General features: G+C 38.4%; 1 pseudogene; it reads right to left on the bottom strand.

The window, feature by feature from the left end:
• Positions 1–1,707: 1,707 nt before the first annotated feature.
• On the bottom strand, positions 1,708–9,278 carry LOC101408291 (3-ketoacyl-CoA thiolase, mitochondrial-like; annotated as a pseudogene).
• Between the last annotated feature and the right edge of the window lie 529 nt (positions 9,279–9,807).

Raw genomic sequence — 9,807 nt, forward strand, 5'->3', positions numbered from 1 at the left:
AAAATTCTAGGAGCAGAGAAATTTTGTCTTTGCTGCCTATTATTTTCGTCTTCCTGCATTGCATTCCTCTAGGATTTAGGTAATACATGTCCCCTTTCCAATCAAGACTTTTAACACTTGCAATCTATTTTCTGTTCCTTGTGTTAGCGTCCTACAGCCAAGGACCACCAAGAACACACTTGGGTTTATTCTTGTTTGCAGCAAGAAAGGCCATACACATGGAGAAATGTGGGGTGTCTTGGTAAGAGGGTATATTAGTCAGACTTCTCCAGAGAAACAGAACCAAATGATATCTATATATATATAGATAGATAGATACATGTATGTATCTATATCTATCTCTAATCTATCTCTATATAGAGAGATATATACAGGAATTGGCTCACGCAATTATTGAGGCCAAGAAGTCCCCCAGTCTGCTATCTGCAAGCTGGAGAACCAGGAGAGCCAGTGGTATAATTCAGCCCACTTCCAAAGGTGTGAGAAGAAGGGAGGGCTGATGTCTGTGGGCAGAAGTCCCAGCTCAAACAGAAAGAGAGCAAATTCATCCTTCCTCTGCCTATTTGTTCTATTTGGGCCCTCACAGGGTTGGATGATGCCCACCACATCGGGGAAGGTCATCTGCTTTACTGGTTCACCAATTCAAATGCTAATTTCTTCCAGAACACCCTCGCAAAAATACCCCAAAATATGTTTCATCAGCTATCTGGGCATCTCTTAGCCCAATCAAGTTGACACATAAAATTAACCATCACAGAGGGTATTAAAAAGAGCCTATTATACAATTTCGGCTTTGGTTGAGTTATTTGGGGGAAGGTTTAAGGAGGAAGGACTTTGCCCTGGATTGTCTCCTATCAGGAGGTGGGAGCAATTCCATGACTGGGTATCTCAAATAATCTTACCTATGGGGAGGAGACACTAGAGTGAGGCTAATGCTATAACTATTTTGGAAACAGCAGTTGCTCATATTCACCAGGAAAAGGTTATATTTGGTATGTTGTGGCTTGGATAATATTTTGTCTATGCTCAGACATGATTACGGAGTGGTCTTGTTTTTGTCTTTATCCATCATGGTCACGGAATGGTCTTATCTGATTTTGACGTTCTGTGAAAATTTTGTGTTCAACAGGAGACCCAAAGACCTAGCTATGAGTGCCAGGCCAGTTTGTTGTAACACCAAAGCCTAGCTGAGAGTGTCAGGCCAGATCCCATATGTCAGGGGGCTTGCTCTTTCTCACTTATTTCTATGAAAGAATGTTAATAGAATGTTACATAGAAAAGTATAAAATGTGAAAAGAAAATCACAAATTTTGAGAATTCCTAATAGAAGTATTTATTCATTGATTTATTCATTTGTTTATTTTTGGAAGCTAAGGCAACGTTTATTCAATTTCCTTGTAATCACATTATCTAAAGCATGTGTGGTGGTTATTGGCAAGGATGTGATTTCTTTTAAGGCATTCTATAACTAGATTTTAGTTCAGAAACACATCATATTTGACTGTGCAAATTCGAGAGAACTTATTCCTGGCCCGAGCTCTTTTTCATATTAAATACATCTTTACCTCAGCATCCCTTAATCAAACTCAATCACTGTTTCAGTAGCAGGGTATGGCCAGTTTTGGCAGCTGCTCTGAAGGTCACCTGTTTTTAATGTGGTCTGGCCAAGAAAAATAACAGTGGGCCATAGTGGGCTCCTTGCTGTCCTCATGCTGTGCTCCGAAGGAAGAGAGTGATACCTTGGTCACCTCCAACACAAGCTAATGCAACAACATGTTTTCCACCTTGACACCTTAATTCATGAACCAGCTGTGCAATAATTCTCTATCCAGATCCTCCCAATGGCTGACCCAAAGCAATGGCTCTTCATTGACATTGTATTTACTTGGATCGACATCCAAGCTCTCCTCACTGCCAAGTTCTGGGGAGCAAAAGCTTCATTTGCCTCTACCAAATCCAAGTCCTTAAGATTCAGTCTTATTTTCTTTAGTGCCCCATTGATAGCAGAGACAAGACCAATATCCATTATAGACGGATCACATGCAGATACAAAATAGCCCACAGTTCTTGCCAGTGGTGTGAAGTTATGGTTTTTGCCGGCATCTTAATTAACTATGAAAGTATCAGATACTTCGGGTACCCTCCTTGTGGTGATCGTTCCTTTTTTCTTTCTTTCTTTTTTTTGTTTCCTTTTTTCTCCTTGAAGCCCCAGTAGATAGTTGTATGTCATAGTTGTACCTCCTTCTAGTTGTTCCATGTGGGAGGCCTCCTCAGCATGGATAAGTGGTATGTCTGCGCCTAGGGAACCCTGAGCCACCAAAATGGAGCGCGCAAACTTAACCGCTACACCACTGGGCCAGTCCCCCTTCTTTCTTGAATACTGGCAAAAGTTCATTTAGCTGCTCCAAGCTTGCTCAGGGACAAGCATGCTTATCTACTTGCATTGACTGTTTTCCTTTCCTTGTCTTCGCTTCAACTGGTATCATCTTATTTTTAAAGTAACCATCATCATTAGCAGCCTTCTACCTCTGCTGTGACTACAGGACATATTTGTTACATTCTTCCCTGCTTATTTTATGTTTTGCAGCAAAATTATCTGCAGTACTTCCCATGGGGAGTTGGACATGCTGATCAGCTAATGCTGCTCCCAAAGACTCTTCCAGCTTGAGATCTGATCCAAACGTGGTTCTAAAACACAAGCTTATGACTCAGCAGCAGCCTGGCTCAAAATTCCTGCTCCTTCACACGAGATGACTTCAGCATTTTTAACACAAATTTCCTGACATCCATTCACTATGGAATAGAAACAAGAACCACACAGCCTGTTAACAGTGAGAGCTGAGGTCTCTTTTGGGAGTCACACATGCCAACCCACATGCCTTGCCAGGTATGCAGCATCTAAAGAACTGTTTGCCAGTTTATTTTAAAGGATACAACTCAAGAGCAGACAAATGGAAGAGAAGCCTGGGGCCAGGTATAGGGAGGCGGTGTGTGGAGCTTCCATGTCCTTCTGGGCACTATGCTGTCCCAGCCCTTCCCTTTGTTCACCAACCTGATTTGTTCTGATTTGTTTATTCTTCCTTCATAACAGAAAGACTTGCAAAACGATGGAATTAATCTTTAATAATAGAATTTTTGTTAATTTCTGGAGAGGATAGTATCATTTGAGGTGACGGGCAGTTGTAGGCAGAGGTTTTAATATGCCTCTAAAAACTTGGCAAATATAGGGTCAGTCTCTCCTGCCCTCTTATTATTTGCACTTGGGATTTTCTTTATATTTAGTTTCTAAGTTAGAAGAATTCTGAATTAGAAGAACTGAAGACACATGTTTCACATATTCTGAGATCAAAATAAATTAAAATTTTGTATGTTTTATAGAGTAAAAAAGTTGTATGTTTTATGAACTCATAATACTTCTATAGTAGGCGCCATCTCATCTTACTTGATTGGAATAAATATTTGGTTAGTTAATTGAAAAAGTAGGTTAAAGCAGGAGCCATAAACAAACCAAAAAATTTACACATACCTTAAAAATTTTATTTCAGGTTAAAACATGTAGGCATCTTATGACGTAAGAGCAAAGCCTTTTCTTTGAGACTTAGCTTGCTGATTTGTGTTTCACCTTTTTACATAAAAGACATCGTAAGGCCTCCTCTACAATATCTAGCAATGGTTTCATTAGGTGCAGGAAGAAGAGCGGAAGGTGTGGAGCAGAAGAGAGAGGCACTGACTAGCCACGGGAATAAGGCTGGTCCATTTTCAAAGGGAATTGAAACCTTCAGTTAATCTCAAAGATTATTTATGTAAAGATATAGTAACAGAGCTTCTGTATGTTCTATAAATGAAGACACAGTCCACTTAATTAATGAGGCTTTTATATATTATCTGCAAGAGTTTATAATTATTTTAAAGTATTTTTAAGGCCTTATGCCATAAATCTTAATGCCTATTCATTAGATAAGAGTTTTTTGTTTTTTTAGTTTTTTCCATGTATGTCCTCTCCTTACTTAAGATGCTACTGCAAAGTAGTTTGGGAAATTAAGAACAGGAAGCAGAATTCTCAACAGCAGGTCCATTTAGTTAGCTAAAATGTGTTTATAACTAATCTTTTTAAAAATATATACTTGTAGAAATAAAATTTGTAGATAATAATGTTTATCTATAATATATATATATTTTTCCCCGCACAAACACCAATGATATATTGACACTCATCCTACTTATTAGCTATGCTGTCAGTCCAAACAGACATGACTGCTCTCTCATGGCATTTGGCAGAAGTCAACTGAGATTAGAGGATAGAGAGATCAGTCCAGGCCTCCAAGCCAATCTGTGCAGCTTTCATTGCCTCCCAATCAGTGACACCTGCATGTGGTAATCATTCTCCTTGGTTACAACTGCTGGCAGAAACTGCAGACCTGGTTTTCAAGCTAGAGCAAAATGAGCTAAATATAAATGTGAAAATCCTCTTCATAGTAAAATTTTCATCTTCTTTTAAGGGAAAAAATGAGGAAGAAAGAACAGAGCTGTTTTATTCATATTTTCAGTTATTATACAGTATGATGGATTAAGCTTCAACATACCAATGAAATATAAGCATGGTGGGGATGTTATCCTCTGGGTCCATGATAAGAATTCAAGCTATAGTCCAGTCTCCAGCATGGGCTTTAAACTGCTGTGCTGGTGCCCACTACACTAGTCTCCTTTTTAGTTACTTAGAGCTGTGTGAACCTTTCATCCTGTGAAACTTGCCAGCCTCAGGAATATTTTATGAGTTACCAGCTTTGCAAGTTTTGCGGAATACATTCAAACATCACTTTTACAGGCAGCAGGACCACCAGTGTTTTTCTAAAGATTAAGAAAAAGTATATAAAAAGGAAACCATGGAAAGAAACCTAGTAGCATTTTCCCATTGTTTCCCAGCAAACCCTCATTTTCTATAACTTGAAATGAAGTCAGGCCCTGAGCTAGGGGTCAGACCCTCCTCCTGAGGTTGTCATTCTCAATCAAATCTCTCTCCAGAAAAGCAAAAACACTATAGGTAATAAGCTTATTTCATTTTTTCTCAGCCATTTAACTGCCTTTCTTGGGTGAAATAAGATATTACTTAATAATTTAGTATTTTTATTGCCCCTGCTTTCCAACTAATTATCCCATTTAATCTTTTAACAAATTCTCATCTCTCAATATGTAATATTTATTTAATAGATGACAAAGTATGCCAAAGTTTTTTAATAAACTTTCAAAGATCACGTAAAAAATACACTATTCTTTTTCCGAGTGTCCACAGTAGTACATTGTTACTTTTAACCAAAAATAACAGCTGTGGAACCCCAGAAAGCATTATGGACAGCCAGATGTTAGATCTAATGACTAGGACAAGCCTGTTTTTAGATCTTGAATTAAACTATTCTTAAAATTTGACCTGTATAACTAGCTCAGTGAGAAAGATTAAAACTGATTTTGGGAGCATATTTTTGGGAGCGGATCTACACAATTGGCCTTGCTTATGAAGAAAACTAATAATTATAGAATAGCTAGCACATTGCAGAGTCTCAGTGTCATAGATATTTTTATTTGCTACCTTATATCCATTCTCCCTCTAGATATTATTTGAGGTCAGTTTATGAAGTCTCCGTGGGAATTTGCCCCTGATTCTTCCAGAAGAGAGGTATGCACGACCCAAGCCAAACAGCATATTGAATGGTGAATGTCCAGAGCCTGTCTATTCAGAATGAATCTCGGAAATTTTGAGTATTTATATGAAATTTTTCTTTTTTCTCCTCAACTAGGAATTTAAGATCTGCAGCCATCTTGCTATCAGAAAGAGAGTCTGAGGGTAAATGTTCTAATTTACTGGAGACAAAGATAAGGTCAGAGAGAAACCAAGACCTGGAGATTGGGTAAGCCACTGCATCAAGCCTGACCAGAAGTCACTCCTAACCATAGACTTTTCAACTAATCAAGCACTGGCCACAAAAGCCACGGCATAGCTGACTGAACCACACGGGGAAACCAAGCAGCCGGCAGAAGCAACAGCATTCAACACTTCCCACTGCCCACATGCCAGGAAACGTTAGCTCTCCCAACCTGCCTCTGTCAGAGCACACAGAATTTTATGAGAATGTCATTCTTCAAAGAGAAGTGTTGGTTGGTTTGTCTAGAAGAAGACAGAAAGAGAGAAATGAGTTATTGCTACTCATCTTTCAGATGTAATAACCAGTTAAGGGAGAACACTATTCACTGCAATCTGCCTCCCACACTACTAGATAAGATGACGGCTTAAACAGGACGAAACCATAGCTTAGATGGAAATATAAATTAAAGATTCACCCAAGCTATCCAACTTACTTTAAAGTAACCATTAGTAACAGTAATTCATTTAAAAAGTGATAAATCTGGGAAAAGCCTAAGCCAGACAGGATGCCAGGATACTAAGCATAAACCAAGACTGTCCTGGGAAACCCAAGATATGGGGAATTATAAAACTGAAGGAAGAGTGAGCACATACAATGACCTGTGACCTTTGGCTAATATATAACAAAAAATGGCTTTATTAATTCACTCAGTAAACATTCTTCTATAGACTATTTTGATACATCTTAAGAATAAAAAGATAATCAGAATAAAATTTCTTACCCTAAAATAACATACATTCATCAATCCGGAAAGACATGTTTGCAGACGGTTATGACACGAACATTACAAGTAAGGTCCAGGAAGGATATAATAAGCACTCAGGAGATTGACCACTTAGCTCTGCTTGGGGAGGCAGGAGAGGAAGTACCGAGGAAAGGTTCAAAAAAGGAGTCAAATTTGAGCTGCATAACAATGGAATAGTAGGGACTGGCCCCGTGGCTTAGCGGTTAAGTGCGCACACCCCGCTCCTGGCGACCTGGGTTCAGATCCTGGGCACGCGCCCACACACCGCTTCTCCGGCCTCATGGTCGCATCCCACATACAGCAACTAGAAGCATGTGCAACTGTGATGTGCAACTATCTACTGGGGCTTTGGGGGAAAAGGAAAAAAAAAAAAACAATAGGATAGTAGACATTTGTCAAGTAAGAAAAAGAAGAGTTTAGCTTTGAGTAAGGGAACAGAAGACGTGGAAGTGTGAAGTCTAAAAGGACGTGGTGTCTTTGATACTCCGCCAGTCCTTTAGTAGACCAGAAAGTACCAGCCCACACTGTTCACAAGTGACACCGTGGAGAGTTTTCTTGAGGGTATTCAGTTAAGCTAAAATAATTAGATAGTTCCTATTTATAAACCACTTCACAGTTCACAGAAGAATTTTTTCTTTTTTTGGTGAGGAAGATCAGCCCTGAGCTAACATCCCTGCCAATCCTCCTCCTTTTGTTCCCCTTTTCTCCCCAAAGCCCCAGTAGATAGTTGTATGTCATAGTTGCACATCCTTCTAGTTGCTGTATGTGGGATGCCGCCTCAGCATGGCCAGACAAGCAGTGTGTCAGTGTGCGCCGGGGATCCAAACATGGGCCGCCAGTAGCGGAGCGCACGCACTTAACCGCTAAGCCATGGTGCCGGCCCCTCACAGAAGAATTTTACAAACACCACTTTATATATAACTATGTTACTCTCCTAAAACTATCATAAAATGGCATAATAGCCTTAGGGTAATTTTGTTATGAAAATATTAAATTCTTCTATTTAATTATCTATTAAATTCACCTTGATTTCACCAAGGTGAAATGACTAAGAATGATGCTGAGAGAAATTTTAGCGAATAAATGTATTACATCTTTTCAGAATCCATTCCTTGGTAGTTTTTCAGCAAATTCAATGGTGATTTAGGATTTCTGATACCTCAATAAATTTATAAAAGTTAGTTTTTATAAGTTAATTTAATAAATGAGTCCTTATTTTCATCATAAAAAAATTTGATTTAAATTCTGGAAGCCAAAGGTATTATATCTTTTTTAAAACTTGGAAAAAAATTAAAAAATAAGGAAGAAATTCCCTAATTAATTAAAGAACATTTTATTCTCCTTTTACACGGTACAGCAGTTTCCACTTTTAGTGTTCATCTTTAAAATATAAAAGCAGCCTCACCAAGAAAATTTTATGCTTAGAACCAAAAGATAAACAACTTTCATTGACTCCCACTTGTATGCCCAGAGAGCCAAGAGAGTCCTTTCATTTAATTAAACCAAATTAAATTCTAAAATAAATTTAGAAACACTTACCTTCAAAATAATCAAGGTGTGCACTTCTCTCTAATCTCTCCGCTTGCCAAGTTTTTCCCATTAGTTAGACAAGCATTTGCATTATGTCATTAAAGACCTTCTTTTTTACTTAATAGAAATTGTTCAATCCAGAGATGGATATTTTTACCCAAGTACAATATGTTTTGTTTCCTTGTAATGACCTACTGTTCTAATCTCTTATTTAGTTTATGATGTACTTTGTTTTTCTTCTAATGCATGATATTAAGGGTTGATATTTTAAATGCCTGGACCATTAACTACATAATGAATTACATCATGTTTTTTATTTCTACTCTCTCAAATGAGTTCAGTAAAAAGAGAAAAATGTAACACTATTTATGATCTAAATAGATACGTATAATGTGAAAATTTGATAACACCCTACTTTTGTGGTTCTGTTAGTTTGCTGGGTTGTCATAACAAAGTATCAAAAACTTTGTGGCTTCGGGCCGGCCCTGTGGCTTGGTGGTTAAGTGCGTGCGCTGCGATGCTGGCGGCCCGGGTTCGGATCCCAGATGCGCATCGAGGCACCACTTCTCTGTCCATCCTGAGGCCGAGTCCCACATACAGCAACTAGAAGGGTGTGCAGCTATGGCATACAACTATCTACTGGGGCTTTGGGGGCAAAAAATAAAATAAATAAAATCTTTAAAAAAAAAAAAAAAAAAAAAACTTTGTGGCTTAAACCACAGACAATTATTGCCTCACAGTTGTGGAGGATAGAAGCCGAAGATCAAGGTGTTGACAGGGTTAGTTCCTGCTGAGGGCTGTGAGGGAGAATCAGTTCCATGTTGCTCTCCTAGTTTCTGGTGGTTTGTACACACTCTTTGGTGTTCCTTGGCTTATACATACATCACCCTGACTTCTGCCTTCATTATCACATGGAGTTCCATGTGTGCGTGCGTGTGCGTGTGTGTGTGTGTATATGTCTGTCTGTCTCTATGTCCAAATTTCTCCCCTTTTTTAAGGACTCAGTCATATTGGATTAGGGCTCACCTTGATGGACTCATCTTGACTTGATCATCTGCAAAGACTCTATTACTAAATAAGGCCATGTTCACAGGCACTGGGGTTTAAGACTCCAAAATCTTTTTGTTATTCAACCTATAAGACTGACTGAGCTTTGAAATGTTTTTCTTTAAGCAGACTGAGAAAATGCTTAACTATATGTCACAACACCTGAATTTAAATCTATCTCCCATCATACATGAAGGAATCATGTAATTTCTTCATGTTCTAAGCTTCTGCAAATACACCTGGGTATTCAGGCTCTGCTTTATCTTATCTACAACAGGAATGAAGACAAGATATCAAGGAAGAAAAGATTGGAATGAAAAATTTAAAAAGGGCTTTCAAGAAAAGCAAAACTATTAAAAGAAAGAATGGAAATGAAATAAAGTAAAAGGTGTTCAAGGAAAAGTGGTTAAAATGGAAGAATGGCAAGAAAAATCCAATTTATAATTGGATTTGCTGAAGAAGATATAGAAACAGTTCATGAAGTCTTAGTTCCTGGTTCTGTCCTCTGAGGGGCACTAGAAGCAATGACAATCAAGCAACAATCACAGATGTGGAGCCAAATCTTGG

The sequence above is a fragment of the Ceratotherium simum genome, chromosome 9 (assembly GCF_057802395.1).
Source record: "Ceratotherium simum simum isolate JZ-2026a chromosome 9, ASM5780239v1, whole genome shotgun sequence".
Classification (NCBI taxonomy): Eukaryota; Metazoa; Chordata; class Mammalia; order Perissodactyla; family Rhinocerotidae; genus Ceratotherium; species Ceratotherium simum.